Source organism: Galeopterus variegatus, unplaced genomic scaffold, assembly GCF_000696425.1.
Source record: "Galeopterus variegatus unplaced genomic scaffold, G_variegatus-3.0.2 Scaffold5624, whole genome shotgun sequence".
In the NCBI taxonomy this organism is placed as follows: Eukaryota; Metazoa; Chordata; class Mammalia; order Dermoptera; family Cynocephalidae; genus Galeopterus; species Galeopterus variegatus.
The window spans coordinates 165,390-184,328 of record NW_007731735.1 but is presented as its reverse complement, the minus strand read 5'-3'; the positions used below and the strand labels follow the sequence as shown (position 1 = coordinate 184,328).

Here is an 18,939-nt window from a genome sequence, read left to right as displayed (position 1 = left end):
CTAAAGTCTCCTTTAATATCACTAGGTCCTTTCCTGTGTTTCTCTGACAGGATTCTAATGTAAGATTAGTACAATTGCTGGCTCTGTTAGCAAAGCACTTGGGTGTTCCACAGTTAGAAGGGTCCTGAGATTTTGTTAGCTCTCTTGAAAACTTGTGGATTTTTAGACACACAAATCCTAAATTTAAGAAATTGTTAAAGCAATCCCTAATATACCAGGAATTTAGGTCAGAAAAGATTCCAAATCCCTCAGACAGAAAAAGCTGTAAAACCTTCACATTTCTTTGCAGGTAATATGTTTCAATCTGTGAATTACATGGCAAAATTAGATTAGATTGGCAAATTCTCACCATGATGCTATACTCCTAGGGGGAGCAAGTCCATGCATGCTATATTATTTCCCTGGGAAAACACAAAAATAAATGATTCCTTTCCACTACCTTGGCGCCTTCAACCTCCTAAGCCCCAGAAACCTTTGTGAAAACACACAGTTGTCTTCTGGATAGAATGACCAGACCAAAAGGATTTGGCCAAAAAGTTTTTTTTTTTTTTTTTCCCCTTTTTTGTCTTTTTTTCGTGTCCGGCAATGGATCGCAACCCTCAGTGTCGCACCCATACCGGACTGGGACCGGCAACGGGATCACAACCCTCGGTGTTGCGCCCACTCCTCGCTCAGCCAGTGAGCGGCCGGTCTGTATGTGGGATCCGAACCCTCAGCGGGAGCACCGCCGCACTCCCAAGTGGCGCACTGTAGCAGTGCGCCACCGGGCCGGCCCTGGCCAAAAAGTTTTGAAATCAAAATTTTTCATCTTTTTACTTTAAACTCTTCAGATCTTTCTAGCTGTCCCAACCCAATTGTTCTCAAAAAGGAACTTTTCTTTAATTCAACACTGATTCTATTTATTTATTTTTATATGACTAAGTTTTTTTCATCCAATTTAATAGACTCCTTATTTCATTAAGGCAAGTAAATCAGCTAATTAATTTGGTTGCCTTCTTACCTATCTCTGAGATAAACAAACAAATGGAACCTTAAATTAGTCATCTATTTCATAAACTTTACCAGACCCTAAATTCTTGTGTAAGTTTTCTATAATGGCTACATTTAATAGAATACTGGATTCTACTGAGTTTCCAGGTTATGTTTGCAAATAAATTATTAGTTTTGAGTACTTCAATTAAATTATATAAATTTCCCCATTTTTAGAAATTTAGAACATAGTTTTTCAAAATTATGTAATATGTGTGTGTAAACTTCTCTTGGCAAGAAATAGTATTAAACTGAATACTGAAACACATCTCTACTTTGTTCTGCTCAAAAACTTGGAGTACATGGACTGCTGAAGGAAAGAGACATGTTTTTAAGGCAATCTCTCCCAGATCCTTCAAATTTTTTCTATCAATAGTGTCTATCTCTGTTTTTCGGCCTGCCGAGTCAGATTCCAAGTAACTATCCTGGAGAAAACTAATCCAGATCCTGACAAATAGTCAATATGCAGATCAAAAATCTATGTGTTGCATTCTCTGCCTAGATGTCTATCTGGAAAATTCATATTTATCCTTTAAGTTTCAGTTCAATGCTGCCTCTATTCTAAAACTCCCAGTACCTGATAAGTTTCATAGGAGATGAGGGACAGAAATGTATTCTGGTTAAGGAATGGAAATGAAGGATTTATTGGAAGGCTCCAAGAAATCTCAGGAACAGCTGAACAACTCAGCCTTAGGAAGGACAGAAACCAAGACAGCTCCAGGGACCTCTGCAGCAAGAACTTATGGATCTTCTCTCCAGAGTCCCACAACAAAATGACTTATGACCAATAGCTTTCCATCCATGCTCACATTTCAAACTCCAGTCAGAGATAACACAGCTAGACAAGATGGAAGAGCAAGCTCAGCCACTACGGGAACTAGGAACTGTAAGGTAACCCCAATTTGTGTCTCCTGTCACTCCTGACTTGGATAACTTGGACGTAGCTTCTCCTACACTCCAAATGCACTTTGTATCAATCCTGTGAGGCCAATGATACTATTAAAACACTATAAGATAGAGAGACTTTTTCCATATTTGAATCCTTAATATAGTACACAGTGACTGATGTGTAATCAGCACTGAAAAATTGTGGTTGGATGAGTTAAATTACATTTTAGTCTCTTACTGAAAGAGATTATCAAATATCATAGAGGGAGATTTCTATAAGTTGTGTAAAAGCCAAGAGAGGCCTTCTCGTAAGAGCGATCAGATGACTCATTGGTGATGATTCTGAAGCTCAGAAACAAGAAGAGTCCTTAGCAAGTGGTGACCAGAAAACCAACACAGTGGGACCAATGGTGAGTGCAGCATAGTGGCACCTGCCATCTACCATGTTGTGCCACAGTGTATTCTTTGATCCCCTGTGGCTCCTGAATATAAGACCAAAGGCTAGGAATGGGAATACACCTTATGTTCTTTATTGATAAGTTATCCCCACCCCTTTCTGCACCCATCCCCTCTGCCCCAAGTTCAGACAAAAGAACCTTCTTGTTAAAGCAGAGAAAAAATACACACTTCATGTCGTCAGTAGATTACTCCCACTGTCTTCAGCACAACATCCAGTTATGAAACACATAAGCCAAAATGTTTATAGGGGTTAATGGCTAGTTGATGAGAATTCAGGAGTTTTTTGATTTTTGGTTTAGTTGTTTTGCTTCTTTATATCTATCTCAGTTGTTTTCATTCCTTTCTACAATGAACATGTATTGTTTTATAGACAGAAAATAACTTTAAAGCTTTTTTAAAATACTAAAACAAAGAATAGAAAGGAGGTAGAAAATGGGAAACAGACTCAAGTGATCTACCTTTATTAGTGTTGAAATAATGTTTTGGAAACAAATCATGTGGAAATATCAGCCAACCCCAAATGAAGATATTCCATTTAAAAAGTGTGTGCAGGGGGGCGGGGTGACTGTATTTTTTAAAATATGTTGCTGTCATAAAGGAGGTTAAGGAGACATAACAACTAAATGCAATTCTTGACTGTATATGGAATCCTGTTCTGGAGGGGGGAAAAATGCTTATATTTGGGTGTCTGGCTAGGCTAAGGCCTGGAATCCTCCCAGCACCAATTGTCTAGCTCTTAATCCTGTTGTGATGGCAATTGTAAAGCTAGGCGACCACACCAGTTGTGGTGCTCTTTTACCTGCTGGTAATCCTGCACCGACTGGGCCGATTGTCGAGCTAAGGCTGGGTCTGGAGCCCACAGACCCCTCAAGCCCATTCACAGACTGGGTCACAAACCCTTCACATCCCAGGCTGGGTCCCCAGACCCCTTCACGCAGGTCTATGAGCTAGGTAACTGGCCAAAAGGTCCTGGGAGTCATAGGTTGGAAAGCAAGGCCGTGCTGGGCAGATGCCTGAGGCTGACGCCCGCCTGCCTGCTTCACCAAACTCTCTCTATCTCTCTCTCTCTCTCTCTCAAGAATACAAGAATAGCAACAAAACTAAAAAGATACATTGGCTCACATGCACAGTAACTCCACACCCACACACACAATGTTTGCTTACAAAGGATGCTGAACCACACCCAACCAGACCTGAGGCGAGGGCCCTGACCAAACTATTCTATTTTCCCAACATTCAGTCAATTGACAAAATTGAAATATAAATGGTATATGAATAAAAGTATTCTATCAATGTTAAATTTACTGATGTTGATAACAATACTATAGTTAGGTAAGAGAATACCTCTATTCTTAGAAAATACACTCTGAGGTATTTAGAGGTGCTAGAGTATTTTTCCAAAAGGAATTTATTTTATTATTATTATTTTATAATACAATATTTAAAATGAAATTCTGCTATTTGCAGCAACATGGATGAATCTGGAGAAAACTATGTTAAGTGAAATTGAAATAAGCCAGACAAAGAAACAGAAATACCACATGTTCTCACTCATAACTGGCTGCTAGGGAGGGAAGGAGGAAGGGGGGGAGGGAAGGAGGGAAGAAGGAAGGAATGAAGGAAAGAAAGAAAGAAAAGACCACAATACATTGAACTTTCAGAAGGAGAGAACAAACCTAAGGATACTAGAGGTGATGGGGAGACAGGGAGGGGCTTTGGGAAGTGATGTGTCTGGCAAAGGGCATAAAGAAATATCACGATTTGTAAAAACGAGTATGCTAATAATAAATAAAAATTTTAAATAAAAAAATAAAATAAAAGCAATGCATCAAAAAAAGAGAGCTAATACTGGAACATAAAGTCACTGTGGAAAAGTCACTCCTTCCATCTTTGTCTAAGATCCTTTATAACGACAATTGGTAGTAACAGGAAGTTACAACTAATTGCTTGGAGCTTTTAAATACACAAACTGGATTTGATCAGAAAACTCTGCTGGTTAAATAATTGTTAATCCCAGTACTTTTTCCCAAGAGTGACAAGATTTCTCCCTCATTTTAATGTTGAAAATGCTTTTTAATAAGCCATACAATTTGATGTTGAAATACTTGTATTGAGAGAGACTTGTATTGAAAAGTGACATCTTTCTCCAATTTCAAAATCAATAGTAACATTTCACCCATATTTTTATATCAGGAGCATTTTGCTAATGAAAGCACTTATTTCCATATTATGTTGTAACAGAATCATAGAATCTCAGTATTAAAGGTGCAAATGTATGATCTCTGCTCTGATATTATCTTCTTTTCATAGATAAGGTTACCCGACTTCACTTAGTAGCCTTAACCACACCTGTCCTTTGACCAATCTGTCCTTAGTCAGAGATTTAGGCCTTTATTCAATAGCTAAGCTGACACCTTGAGGTAAGCCCTCCATTTTGTGTATCAAATATGGTATTGTGTTTCTGCATTATTCCTGAAACTAAGCTCCCACTGTATACCTCAAGTCTAATATGTGCATCCCTGTCTTGCATAGGGACGCATCTCCCTCTTCTGATAATAGTACCCCACTTTCCTATGGACAGCCCCTTCCTTATGACTTAGGTAGAGCACATAACCAATCCTGGCCAATGAAAGAAACTTTTGCCCCAAGCCAGAGCAATTAGTTCGAAGAGGGCTACAGGAATCAAGTTTGGCCAGTCTGATCTAACCTGAGAACTTTTCTTCAAGGAGTATAAGAAAAGACATATTCTTTCTTTGCAGGGTGGGGGAGGTTAAACTCATAAGATATATGTCTTGAAGTAGTTAACTGCTTGGATGTAAGTCCTGTAGTGCCAGCAGCAATCTTGCCTGCCATTTGAGAGCCATTAGAAAGAATATTTCCAAGAAATAAAGATAGGAGACCTTCACAATATCATAGGAAACCCCGCTCACATCTTGTCTACTCCTGTAAATGCTCCTGTTCCCTGTACTTTTAGCTAAATGAGCTAAAATGACATTTTCTCTTAATTAGTCTGAGTAGAATTTCCATGCTTTCAGCTTGAAGAGCCATGGCTAACACATAAATTTGGGTATGAAAATGGGACATGCCAGGCAACAGACCTTAAAATCAGGAGTACACAGTGTCCAGGTGGAATGTTATGTGGTCATGAAACAGTTGATTAACCTGTGTGTGTCATGTTTTACAAGTCATGTTCTTGCCCAGGCTGTAGCTTTAGTAACTTAGTAAAAAGATACTCAGAAACTTCTGCTTCTGACTAAGATGGAATAACAAAGACTAGAATTGCTTTCCTGTCAAAAAAAAAAAAAAACTACTAAAAAGTAGGAAAAAATATAAACAATGGTTTTCAGACATTGGACAGCAGGCCTCAAAGGACAGTTATGGCTGAGAGAAAACCAGTGAGGTGAGGTCTAAGTGTGCAATGGTGTACTGTCTGGAGAAAGTTTCTAGGATGTAGTGCAAAGAGGACAAACCCAGGCAGAACCCAGCAGTTTCCTGAGTAAGAAAGGCAGAACTGGAGCTTTGCAAAGGCCAAGTAAACTAGAGTTTGGACAAAGAACCAGAGAGGTGAGCACTTTAGAGAAAGGGAGCTCTGAAGATAAGAGGTACCCCATACACTTACCATGTCTTTACCTGAGTCCTGATCATTGATTGCATGTGTGTGAAAAAATAACCCAAAGTCATGGAAAGAATCACCTGAAAGGGGCAGGTAGAGCAATCACTGGAGCTCACACAAGGTCAGCAATAGCTGCTGTTTCCCTTAGTCAGAGTAGAAAAATGGTGTCATACATGGGCGATCAGGTGGAGTACTGACTTGCTAGTGTGAAAAATTAGCCCTAGACTAAGGCTAATCTGGTCCCACCTAGCAAAAGCTTGAGAACAAGTCTCAGAAAGATTAAGCTGTTACAAAGTAATTTAACTACACAGTCCTAGAATAAAGCTCAAGAATTTTTCAAGAATTTTTTTTTTAAATACATGAATACCCAGAAGCCAACAAAGTAGAATTCTCAATGCCTGACATACAATAAAAAAAAAATCATCAGGCATTTAAAGAAGCAGGAAAATAAGGTCCTTATAAGTAGAAAAATCAACCAAAATATAAACAGATGATAGAACTAGTAAGCATAAACATTAAAATGATTATTATAGCTTATTCCATATGTTCACAAATGTAGAGAAAACATAAACATGAAAAGGAGAGACATTGGGCCGGCCCGATGGTGCACTGGATAGTGCGCCGCTTGGGAAGCGCAGCGGCGCTCCCGCCCGAGGGTTCGGATCCCACATACAGACCGGTTCCCGCTCACTGGCTGAGCGAGGCGCGGGGGCAACACCGAGGGTTGCAATCCCGTTGCCGGTCCCCAGTCCGGTACGGGGGCAACACTGAGGGTTGCGATCCGTTGCCGGACACGGAAAAAGACAAAAGACAAAAAATAAAAAAAAATAAAAAAAAAAATAATAATTAAGTGCTAAAGTGTCTTTAACCATCACCTTCCTTCTTGGTTCCCTAGACCAGGGGCTGGAAAACTATTGGAAGCCCAATTCAGCTCACCATCTGCTTTGAAATAAAGTTTTATTGAAACAAAGTTCATTCCTTTGGGTATTGCCTATGGCTGTATTCACACTCCAGAGGAAAAAAAAAAAAAAAAAAAAAAAAAAAAAAAAAAAAAAAAAAGGAGAGACACGAAAGATATAAAAATGATACAAATTGATCATCCAGATATAAGCAATACAATGGCAGAGATTAAAAATACACTGAAAGAAACTACAACCTGAAGGGACCTGACAAACAGTGCTTTGTTTAGAATCAAGTTCTACCATTACTAGCTAGGTGACCCACTTTAGCTCCACTTTCTCATTAGTAAATGGGGTTAATAATATTACCTATCTATTATAGGCGTGATAAGGAGTAAATGAGTTAACAAGTGCAACTCAGAACAGTGCTTGGCACATAAAAATAACTCATTAATATGAGCTAATAAAAATAATAATGCATCTTACTTACATAGTTCACCCAGCTGCTCTTCTGTGATCCAACTCCCTCTTGGTTTTCCAGCTGCTAACTGCCTGCTTAGAACAACCAATTATCTATGACCAGTCTCATAAACACTTCCGATTTGACTGAACTTTGTCATCTGCAGCTGACTATGATAATAAAGCTCATCCCACCCAAGAGACAGTCTTGTTTCTGTATCTTTTCCCGCTTGGTTTAGTCTGTCCTGCTGTTTATCAAATTCACTATTTTCTTTCTGACTACAGGGAACCTTGAAAGTCATCCAGTTCGATCACTAAAACTCCAACTGTGATAGGTATTATAAAAAGTTTATTTTATTTTTCTAGAAGTTCATTTCAGATAAGATATAATATACACAAACCAGTTTTGCAAAGTTTTTCTTACTGAAATATTGATTTTGACTAAATCCTATAATACAAACTATTATATTTTAGTTTATAATCTATAATATGTATAGTATATAATACACCATAATAATATATAAAATCATAGTGTATTATATAATGTAATATTGCATAGTATTCTATCCTGTATTCATAGATGAAAACTTCTGCTAATGAAAAGTAATTAGTTAAATGCATTAATAATTATTAGTTTTTAACAATTTACATGCCATGGAAGGTTTTCATGTGCTATCTCATTTCATTCTCACCACAACTCTGTAGGGTACTTGCTAGTGATATCTCTGTTTTACAGATGAAAAAATTGAGCTTCAGAAAGATTAAGTGACATGAAAGTCACATATTTAGGAAGCTGGTGATCCTGGATTCCAATCCATGTCTTTCTGACTCAAACACCTGAGCTCTTAACTCTGCTATACTGGACAAAAATGAGATAACTGCCTTGAATAGAACTAGGACTTTTTATCCCACTTTGAACAGAAGTATGTTACTAAAGCACAGAACAGGAACATCCTTAGAATTAAAGTGAGAGGGCTCTGAAAATCTACAGACAGAAATAAATCCTGGAGAGCGAGGACAACCATACTATATTATATCTTGAATCACCCATGAAGTCAAAACAAGTATGGGGTCTAACCATAGTTAGAAATCCATTTTCTTTGTGGTTTTTCATAGTTTCTCTTTCCACACTCTTTAAGCTGTCTTAATCTGCTACCCAACTGTGACTTATTTCCGGTAATGTATAGTCCAGATAATAGCATCTCACACCTGGGAAGCTCTGTATCTATACATGCTGGGAATGGTGAGGATTGTGAGAAACTGTGGAGGTGCAATACAAGCCATCATCACTTCAAAATGAAGACATGAGCTCTGCTGATGGTGGGAGCTGGCCAAAGGCAATAGCCTCAAACCACAGGAACGCCCTCCCAATGCAAAAGCAAACTCCATCAGTAGCTGATCGGCAGAGCATTTGGATGAGAAATAACATTTTATTAAAGCAGCTTCTATTTGTTAAATGGTGTGCCTTTAATATTAAAATACACATTTATGAATTAATCCTGTAAACATGTACTCATCATCTGGTCAGGCACTATGCTTGGTACAGGGAATATTACCGGGGGGAAAAAAAGCCCCAGATCTCAAAGTTTCAAAGTCTTCATAGTCTGGTAGAAAAATCAAATAGGTAAATATTTTAATGCCTGCCAGCAAAACACCACCAGGAATATACCTGTATTCAAACAAAGCTAGGTTTCTTATTCACTGCAACAAGCAAGACCTCAGGCCACAGGGAACAAGGAGGAGCCTCAGAGGGTAGTAGGAGGAACGTGTTATAGGGTTTGAGCTGGGCTTGTGTTAGGTAATTTTGTGGAAGATTCAAGGAAATGTGTTTTCTCTGGATCAGGCGCTGTCAGAAAGTAGGAGCAATTCTATAATTGGGTACCTTAATAATTTTTATCTAGGAGAAGGGAGGAATGGAATGGGGTTAAATCTATAATTTGTAAAGCAGCAGCAGCCACTCGGTTTCACTGGAAAAGGGGATGTGTGGCCGTTTTGTGGTTAATGCAGTGTTGTTTTTGTTCTGTTCTCAGGCGTGATAATGGGGGGTTCTTTTTGTTGTTTTGATCCATTAAAAGGATTATGCACAGAGTAGCATCATACAGTTTTGGTATTCTGTGAAAATGTTATGTTCATCAGGATGACACTGTAGCCTACCTGGGAACTAGAGCTGTTTTTTTCTTCCTCAGTACTGAGTTGCATTGTACCCTGATAAGTGCTACATTACGAGAATACACACGTTGAGAGAGGATAAATTCTACTTACGAGTTGGTGTTCTTTAGAAAGTAGGTCTATATGAACATGTCTTGAAGAATGCACTGGAATTGATTGGGTGAAGGAGAAGTCAAAGGTCATTTGCAAGCAACAGCAAAGTGTGTATGCACACACAGCATGATGGGGAACTTCAAGTAATGCAGTATTGCTAGAATAAATGAGGGAGCTGAGTAGGTAAAATTGAAGCTAAGTCATTAGGCCATAGCCAAATCATGAAGAAGTTGGAACTCCATTCAGCTGGTAATAGGGATCCATCAAAAATTATTTGAATCAGCTTTTTCACAATGAGTTTGCCACCAGAACACCAGTGTCATGAAAACCACCACTAAATCAAAGCCAAAATGGGAAAGAAAAAGACTCATATCAACATGATTGACATTGGACATGTAGATTTGAGTAAGTCCACCACTACCGGCCATCTGATCTAAAAATGTGGTGCGATTGATAAAAGAAGCATTGAGAATTTGAGATGAAGGCTACTAAGATTAGAAAGGGCTCCTTCAAGTATGCCTTGATCTTGGATAAACTGAAAGTTGAGCATGAACGTTGATATCACCATTGATATCTCCCTGTGGAAATTTGAGACCAGCAAGTATTATGTGACTATCACTGATGACCCAGGACATAGCGAGTTTATTTAAAATATGATTACAGGCACATCTGGGGCTGACTGTGCTGTGCTGATTGTTGCTTCTAGGGTTGGTGAGTCTGAAGCTGTCATCCCCAAGAATGAGCAGAACTGGGAGCATGCCCTTTTGGCTTACAGAAGGGGTGTGAAACAACTAATTGTTATATTAATAAAGTGGATTCCATTGAGCCAACCTACAGCCAGAAGAGAGATGAGGAAATTGTTAAGGAAGTCAGTACCTACATTAAGAAAATTAGCTACAATCCCAACCCAGTAGCATTTGTACCAATTTCTGGTTGGAATGATGACAAGTGTAACCAAGTGCTAACATGCCTTGGTTCAAAGAATGTAAAGTCACCCATAAAGATGGAAATACCAGTGGAACCATGCTGCTTGAAGCTCTGGATTGCATCCTACCACTATCTCATCCAACTGACAAGCCCTCATGTCTGCCACTCTAGGATGTCTACAAAACTGTTGGTATTAAGTACTGTCCCTGTGGTCTGAGTGGGAACTGGTGTTCTGAAACCCAGCATTGTGGTCACCTTTGCTCCAGTTAATGTTACAACTGAAGTAAAATCTGTTGAAATGTACCCTGAAGCTTTCAGTGATGCTCTTCCTGGGGATAATGCGGGCTTCAATGTCAAGAAAGTATCTGTCATAGATGTTCATTGCGGCAATGTTGCTGGTGTCAGCAAAAGTGACCCACCAATGTAAGCGGCTGGATTCACTACTCAGGGGATTGTACTGAAACATCCAGGTCAAATCAGCACTGGCTCTGACCCTGTACTGAATTGTCACACATCTCACAATGCTTGCAAGTTTGCTGAGCCAAAGGAAAAGATTGATCGCTGTTCTGTAAGAAGCTGGACGATGGCCCTAAATTCTTGAAATCTGGTGATGCTGGCTTGTTAATGTCATGCCTGGGAAGCCCAGGTGTGTTGAGAGTTTCTCTAACTATCCTTTTCTGGGTCATTTTGATGTTTGTAATACAAGATAGACAGTTGTTGTGAGTGTCATCAAAGCAGTGGACAAGAAGGCTGAGGAGGCTGGAAAGGTCACCAAGTCTGCCCAGAAAGCTCAGAAGGCAAAAAGAATATTATCCCCCATACCTGCCATCTCAGTCTTAATTAGTGGTGGAAGAACAGTCTCATAACTCTTCATCTCAACTGGCCACTTAAGGTTAGTAAAAGACTGGTTAATGATAACAATCCATCATAAAACCTTTAGAAGGAAAGGAGACAGTTTTGTGGATCATTTTGTTTTGTTTTAGGTGTGGCAGTTTTATGTTATTAGTTTTTAAAATTAGTACTTTTTAATGGAAACAACTTGACCAAAAATCTGTCACAGAATTTTGAGACACACTAAAACAAAGTTTAAGGGCTGGTCAGTTAGCTCAGTTGGTTAAAGTGCAGCCTTGTAACACCAAGGTCAAGGGTTCAGTTTCCACTACTGGCCAGGCTGCAAAATAAAAATGAGATAAAATAAGTTTAATGAGAAAAAAATAAAAAAGATTTGACTCAGAGAATAACATAATCAAACCTATGTTTTAAAAAGCAGACTTTGGCAGAAATATAAAGAAGAAAATAGTCTGAGAACATAAAAAAGACAGAGACCAGTTAGAAAGTTACTTAAGTGTTTAAGCTGAATCAGTAGCAAGGGAAATGGAGGATAAAGGGGATATTAGAGGCATTTCTGGTATATAATTGACCAGACTTGGAGACTATATCCTCTACTAAAAAGTAAGCTGTGTGCCTTAGATTGAATTGTGTCCCCCGAAGTCCATGTATTAGAAAGTAAATCCTCACTGTGAGAGAGTTAAGAGGGTGGGAAATCCAATTATGGTAATTGACAGGTGGGGTCTTGGAGAAGTGGTTAGATTGTGAGGACCATGCACTATTTAACAGATAAGTAAGTTGATGGTTTAATGGTGGTCATGGGAATGGTTCTAAGGGCTTTAAAAGGAGAAGGACTGAGGAGCTATCCCTCTGCTCTACCATTCTTGCCATGAGACACTCTGTATTACTGTAGAGTCACCTCACCGGATGTGTTCCCTGGACTTTGGACTTGCCAGTCTCCAAAATAAGCAATAAATATTGTTTCTTTATAAATTACCCAGTTACAAGCAACAGAGATGGACTAATAGACTACATAAGGCTAGGAATCAGGTACATTTACTCACCACTGTACACCTAACAACTAGTACAGCATCTGGCATGTGGCAGTTGCTCGATGAATATCTACTGAATTAATGAATTGCGAAGGATGGGTTGAGGAAGAAGAAGTCAATGAAGGAGAAGTAGTAGATGTTTCTAGGTTGTGGTGGCTGCTGAACGGTAATTTAATAAACTGAGATAAAGGAGCATGTTTGTGGAAGAACTTAGTTTGATTTTCAGTGAACCCTCAAAATAGATATTGTTGACTTTATATATTTAAAATTTTTCAAGAAGTCTTTTTAAAATGACAATAACCTGAAGAGTGATGATAAACTGATTAAGAACCCAGAGTCCCATAAATATTACCTTAGTTAAAAGAGGTTAATAAGTTCATTCCATGCTGAAAACTGTACTGCAATGGGTAAAGTCCCAGACCTATTAATTATATTTGGTGACTAAGGAGACAGAGCTAAAAACTAAAGTTCTGGAAAATATAACTGGTATATAAACTGAAAATTTTTCTTGTCTTTACCATGATTTTTTTTAGCTTTATTGAGGTATAATTGACATACAATAAAATGCATATATTTAAAACATACAATTTGATAAGTTTATTTTTACTTACACAACTCTGAAATTGTCACAACAATCAAGATAATGAATATATTCATCATCTCCAAAGGTTTCCTTGTGCCCCTTTCAAATCCCTTCTTCCCTCACTTCATCACTTTCTCTCTCTAACCCTGTCCTAGGCAACCACTGGTGTGTTTTCTCTCTATATAGCTGAGTGTTTTTATAATTTACATGAACTGAATCCTACAGTGTGTCTTCTTTTTTGTCTGACTTCTTTCACTTGGCATGATTATATTGAGATTCATCCACATTGTTGCATGTATCAAAACTTCCTTTTTATTGTTGAGTAGTATTTGATTGTATGGATAGGCAAACAATTGCTTTATGGCTTTTCCTGTTGATGGACATTTAGGTTGTTTGGTGGTTCTAAAATATGTCCACAAATTCTTTGATACTACTCCCTTAAGCAGGTGGAGCCTAATCCACTCCCCACCGTTCCAGTATGAACTGGGCTTAGTGACTCATTTCTAATGAATAGAATAAAGTGCAAATGATGATATGCAACTTCTGAAACTAGGTCAGATGAGGACTGGGGCTTCCTGCTTGCTCTCCTTTGAATCATTCATTCTGGGGGAAGCTGGCTGCCATGCTGTGAGGAAACTCAATCAGCCCCATGGAGTAGCCCATGTAATGAGAAACTGAGGTCTCCTGTTAGCAGCCATGTGAGTGAGCCAGGTTGGAAGCAAATCCTTCAACTGCAGTCCAGAATCAGATGTCCACAGCTCCTTGACAGCTTGACTGCAACCTCATGGGAGACCCAGAGCCAGAACCACCCAGCTAAGCCCCTCCTAAATTCCTGATCCACAGAAATCATGAGATAATAAATGTCTGTCATTTTAAATCACCAAATTTGGGGTTGATATGTTACACAGCAATAGAAAACTAACATAGGTTATTTCAGGTTTGGGGCTATTATAAATACAGCTGATATGAACATCCATATACAAGACTTTGTATGGATATATGCTTTCATTTCATTGGCTTACTAAATATTTTTGACTCAGTTTTTATTTTGCTTTGTGTTGTTTCCCATTCAAGTGTCAAGTTGACCCACCAAGGTTATAAGCTCCAGGTATTTACTTAATATTCCACACAATGCTCAGCCTTATGCTAATTGCCTGGTAGATGATCAATATCTTGAATTGAGATAAATTGAGAACAATAATAAGCAGCCAAATGACTTTCGTTAGGCACCTAAGAGGAGGAGGGAGAAGGTGATTCAATGTTGCTGGTGGACACACTGACTGACCTCCCCTATCCCTACACTGTGAAAAATGAGTTGATTTGCTTTAGGTTTGGGAGAACAATGTAGTTTGGAGTCCATGAGGAACATTTTACCCCCAGGTGATGTGAGTTCTAATTTGAACATCACACACAAATGGAGAGAATTAATCCAACTTCATCCTGGTGAAAATGCGAAGTGACACGCTTCTCAAAATAGAAATAAAATGTCCTTGATCACATTGCCAGATTCAGCTGCTTTCCGACCAATTTAAGCTGTGCTTAGGGGAACTGACTCTTACATTGAGAATTTGAGTAAAATTTCTCAGTCAGCTCTCATATATGGTTGGAGAAACAGGTAGAGATCATCCAGGAAAATCTTATTCAATGGATTAACACTGGTTCAGTTTTTATCCGGTGTACAGGACACTGAGCTTTCTAAAGCAGTAGAACTACCTCAAAGAAATGTTTTAAGCAAAGGGAGTGTTACTAAACTTACCCACAACGTACTGAATTGATGTTAAACATAATTACATCTATTAGTGAGAGATAGGAATCATTCTGTAGCAGTTCTTGAAAGTAGTAATAGGGCCGGCCCGGTGGCGCACTGCTGCAGTGCACCGCTTGGGAGTGCGGCGGCGCTCCCGCCGAGGGTTCGGATCCCACATACAGACCGGTTCCCGCTCACTGGCTGAGCGAGGGGCGGGCGCAGCACCGAGGGTTGCGATCCCGTTGCCGGTCCCGGTCCGGTGCGGGCACGACACTGAGGGTTGCGGTCCGTTGCCGGACATGAAAAAAAAGACAAAAAGGGAAAAAAAAGAAAGTTAGTAATAACATGACTTTTTAAAAATATTAATGAGATTTTCTGTTTTGCATTTTCTTATACTAATCTTCTTCCTATTCTGACAATAAATTTGCCTAGGGGAGATTTAGAATTGTTATAACAGGAACGCAAAGAGGAAAAAATAGTGTTAATATTCAGCTTTTGATATCCAAAATGCAGCAACTTTTTTGTAGAAAAATAGAGCGAAAGGATTTTCTAGACTCCCTTATCTTTTTTAGAGAGGGCCAAGATTGGTAATCTCAGCCATGATGTTTTTTGCCTAAGGAAGATCCCATCACGACAGAAAGACTGAGAGAAAACATCCATTCTTGGCCTGGTTGATTAGCGGTGAAGAAGGCTTGAGAAGGGAGCAGAAGCAGTGAGTAGGGGAAACATAAAGGCTGTTTGTCCCCTCCCTGCCTCCAGCACCCAGCCTCGAAGCACACAGGAGCTTTAGGAATATCCTGATAGGTATGTGGAGCCCAAGGACCTCAGACCTCCTGATATGTATCCCTCACTCCAAACCTAGGAGAAGGTCTGCACCCAACTTCCTTCAGTATGGAAAGGAGCAGTATAATGAAGGGCAAGGGAGAAAGCACGTCAATATGGGAGCCTAGCTCCCCACATCATGAATCCAGAAGATCCCCTATGTCCTGGTGACAGTACGGGGATGCAGTGAGAGCACCACTAAACCAACAGGGAGCTTCCTGATTGGGACTTCAGGTCCTGAAAAAATGACTGAGACTGTAGATGCCAGCAATAGAGAGGTACCAAGAATTATCCCCAAAAGGCCAGTGGAATTGTGGGATCTCAACAATTACCAGATTTAGCAGGAGAGTAGCCCCCAAATGATCACTCTAAAAAGATCCAGATGATATTGTATAGTTCCAAGCACTGTTCTACCCAACCCTGTAAAGCTATGTAAGATATGATCCTTTCCTCTATCCTCACAAACCATCTTGAAGAGGGGTAGAAGAGGGTACAAAAATCTTCATTTACCAGGCCGATAGTCAACAGAGAATGAATAATCCAAGGACACAATTTAAATTCTTAAATAAAACTGGCATAATAGAAAAGTATTAAAATTTTCTTGCCCTTTTTTGTTTCTTTCTGTTATTCAATAAGGTGGAGCTTGAGAAGAAAAACAGGTCAATCATAGAAGAATATAAGGACTATTGTTTATTTCTACATGAGAGATGTGCTGTCAATAAATCTGTGAACCTGCTACACCAGTTTGTAACTGTGTTAGTTAGCTAGGGCTACCATTACAAAATACCACAAACTGAGTGGTTTAAATAACAGAAGTTTATTTTCTCACCGTTCTGGAGGCTAGAAGTCGAAGACGAAGGTGTTGGCAGTGCTGCTTTCTTCTGAGGCCTCTCTCCTTGGCTTGTAGATAGCCTTCTCCCTGCGTCTTCACTTGGTCTTCTTCTATGTGTCTGTGCCCTAATCTCCTTTTCTTATAAGGACACCAGTCATATTGGATTAGGGCCCACCCCAAAAACCTGATTTAACTTTAATTACCTCTTTAAAGGTCCTATCTCAAATACTCCCACAGTCACATTCTGAGGTACTGGGGGTTAGGACTTCAACATATGAAGGGAGGGGAAAGAGGAGGAGGGAGGAAGAGGGGAAACAATTCAGCCCATAATGGTAATCAATCCAAAATTAGAGTTAAAATGTTATAATTCTCAGTTTTTTAATCCAATTAGCATGAAGTTATATCAAGAGTCTAATATCACAGTTTAAAAACTGTCCCTCAGAATTCCCACTTCTGCACAGAAAAAATATTTTATTCTCTATGTTAGCCTAGGACTGGTTAGTTATTACCCCTGGCTGGAGAGCTCTTTAAAATACAAATTCCCAAGCCCATCCCAGACCTACTGAGTCTCCTCTCAGGGTAAAAGGTGAATTTTCTGTGGTCCCAAATAGCAAAAGCTCTTTGAGAAAAGAAGACATGTTTTCACTGGCCAGGGTGGAAGACACATGTCGCTTTTTGCTACTCCAACCTCCATTGTTTTGCTTTCTTTGGGAAATTACTGCCTCCATTGTGTACAATCTGGAACCATAAAACATGATTCTCTGACCTTCCCTAGCCCAGCAGCGAACCAATGACCAGGCCGGCCAATTGACTCTCTCTCCCAAGACTTTAAACTTTAAGTGAAGGAAGAAAAAGAATGGTTGGAACAGCATCCCGAGAAGACCACCGTATACTTGGTGCTATCCAGATTCCTGGAGGTAGCTCAGTTTCTGTTATTTTTCAAGCCTGGACAGTAAACCTTACTGCTATCTTCCAGTAGATTTTTCTTCTGCTTAAGTTAGCCAAAGTTGATTCTTGTTGCTTGGAATTCAAGACATGTAACTAATATAACCACTTGGGAAGGAGGAGAGTTGGCTACCTAGAATTGACAAGGAGGTAGGTATAGCCTAGGTTCAAGTAAATTATGGTAATTAGTAATTAATATCCTTTAATTGGTAAATTTTCATAGATTTCTTAGATATGAAATAACTGTGAAGACATGAACTACAACTTACTAAAAGACTTGGCCCTAAGGAACCATGTATACATTAGCAGTTAGCACCTGCCAGCAAAACATTTTCCTTTCTCTAGAAATAGTCCAGCCAGCTATAAAATCCAATTATCAGAATTCTGATAATCCCCAATATTCTGGTTCTCAAAGCCCAACATCTGGACCTAAGGACTATATTCAGGTCTGAAATATTAAAACTTTAGCATAAAAGTCTAAAAATCCACAGAAGTAAGCAAAAGGTCTTTGAAGAAGCTAACAAATAAGAGATGATTGGAGAATAAGTCATTAATTACTATCAATCTGCAGATCAACAGTTAGACATAGTCACCATAGATACTTTTGAAGGGAGGTGGAAATCAATTAGGAAAGAAATAGACAAGAATCTATACGTATCCTTCCTCTTCTGGAGAGTGCAGTGGAGGTCAGCAATCTGGAATCAAAATCTGCAGTATTCACACACGTGTACCCTGCTTTGGAGCCATATCAGTGTCAAGAACTGCAAAGAGTTGGGATTTTACCTACTTGGAAGCTAAAAGTAAGCCTGCCGCAGTTTCATAGATGCTGGCAGAATATACCAGACTCCTGGGTCAAAAACAAAGGACTTTATTAACATAGCAATAGCAGTAGCCAGAGTGTCATCATTTGCATAAATTCCTCAACCCTGAATTCCCACAGGGTGACAGGAGGAAGGTCACTTCACTCCTGCACACATAGTTGATTACAGGAGAGAAACTTCAGCTTAGGAAACCTAAATCTTTTATAGTGGACAGTGAGCCCGCCTAACCTTTGCCCGAGAGGTAGACATTGTCTCATTATCCTGGTCAGGAAACAAATCTGCTTTCTGTGCCAGAAACAGTCATTATTTTCCAAGCGTTTTGCTCTACAACCAACTTCGAAATGACAGTCTGGAATAAAGGCAGTCCACGGCACTGTTTGCAAGATGTGCAAAAACATGAGGCCCACAGAGGACTGTATTTCAACAATCAATACCTAATGAAAACCTTCAAGGTAGGCATGTTTTACTCACTTTTCATAGAAGGAAAATGAGGATCAGAGAAGTGAAGGAACTCACGTCAGGCCCCACAGAGGTGCAGTGGGATTTACACCCAGACCTGTCTTTTTCTATGCCCTCTCTCCACTAAACTACCTCTGAGACCATGCATGCATATGGTTTATGTTTATGGCAAGCCAAAAATCATGACAGATCCTTCTAGAAGGAAAATTTCCATCAGCTTATCATGCTTCCCAGGATGTTATATCCTGAAGGATATCCAAGACGAACTAAAACAAAACTTTATAAATGAGTTTAGGAAGTCTCCTCCAAAATGG

General features: G+C 39.3%; 1 pseudogene; it reads left to right on the top strand.

Moving 5' to 3' along the window:
- The first annotated feature begins 9,959 nt into the window (after positions 1-9,959).
- Positions 9,960-11,402, top strand: LOC103605148 (annotated as a pseudogene).
- Positions 11,403-18,939: the final 7,537 nt, after the last annotated feature.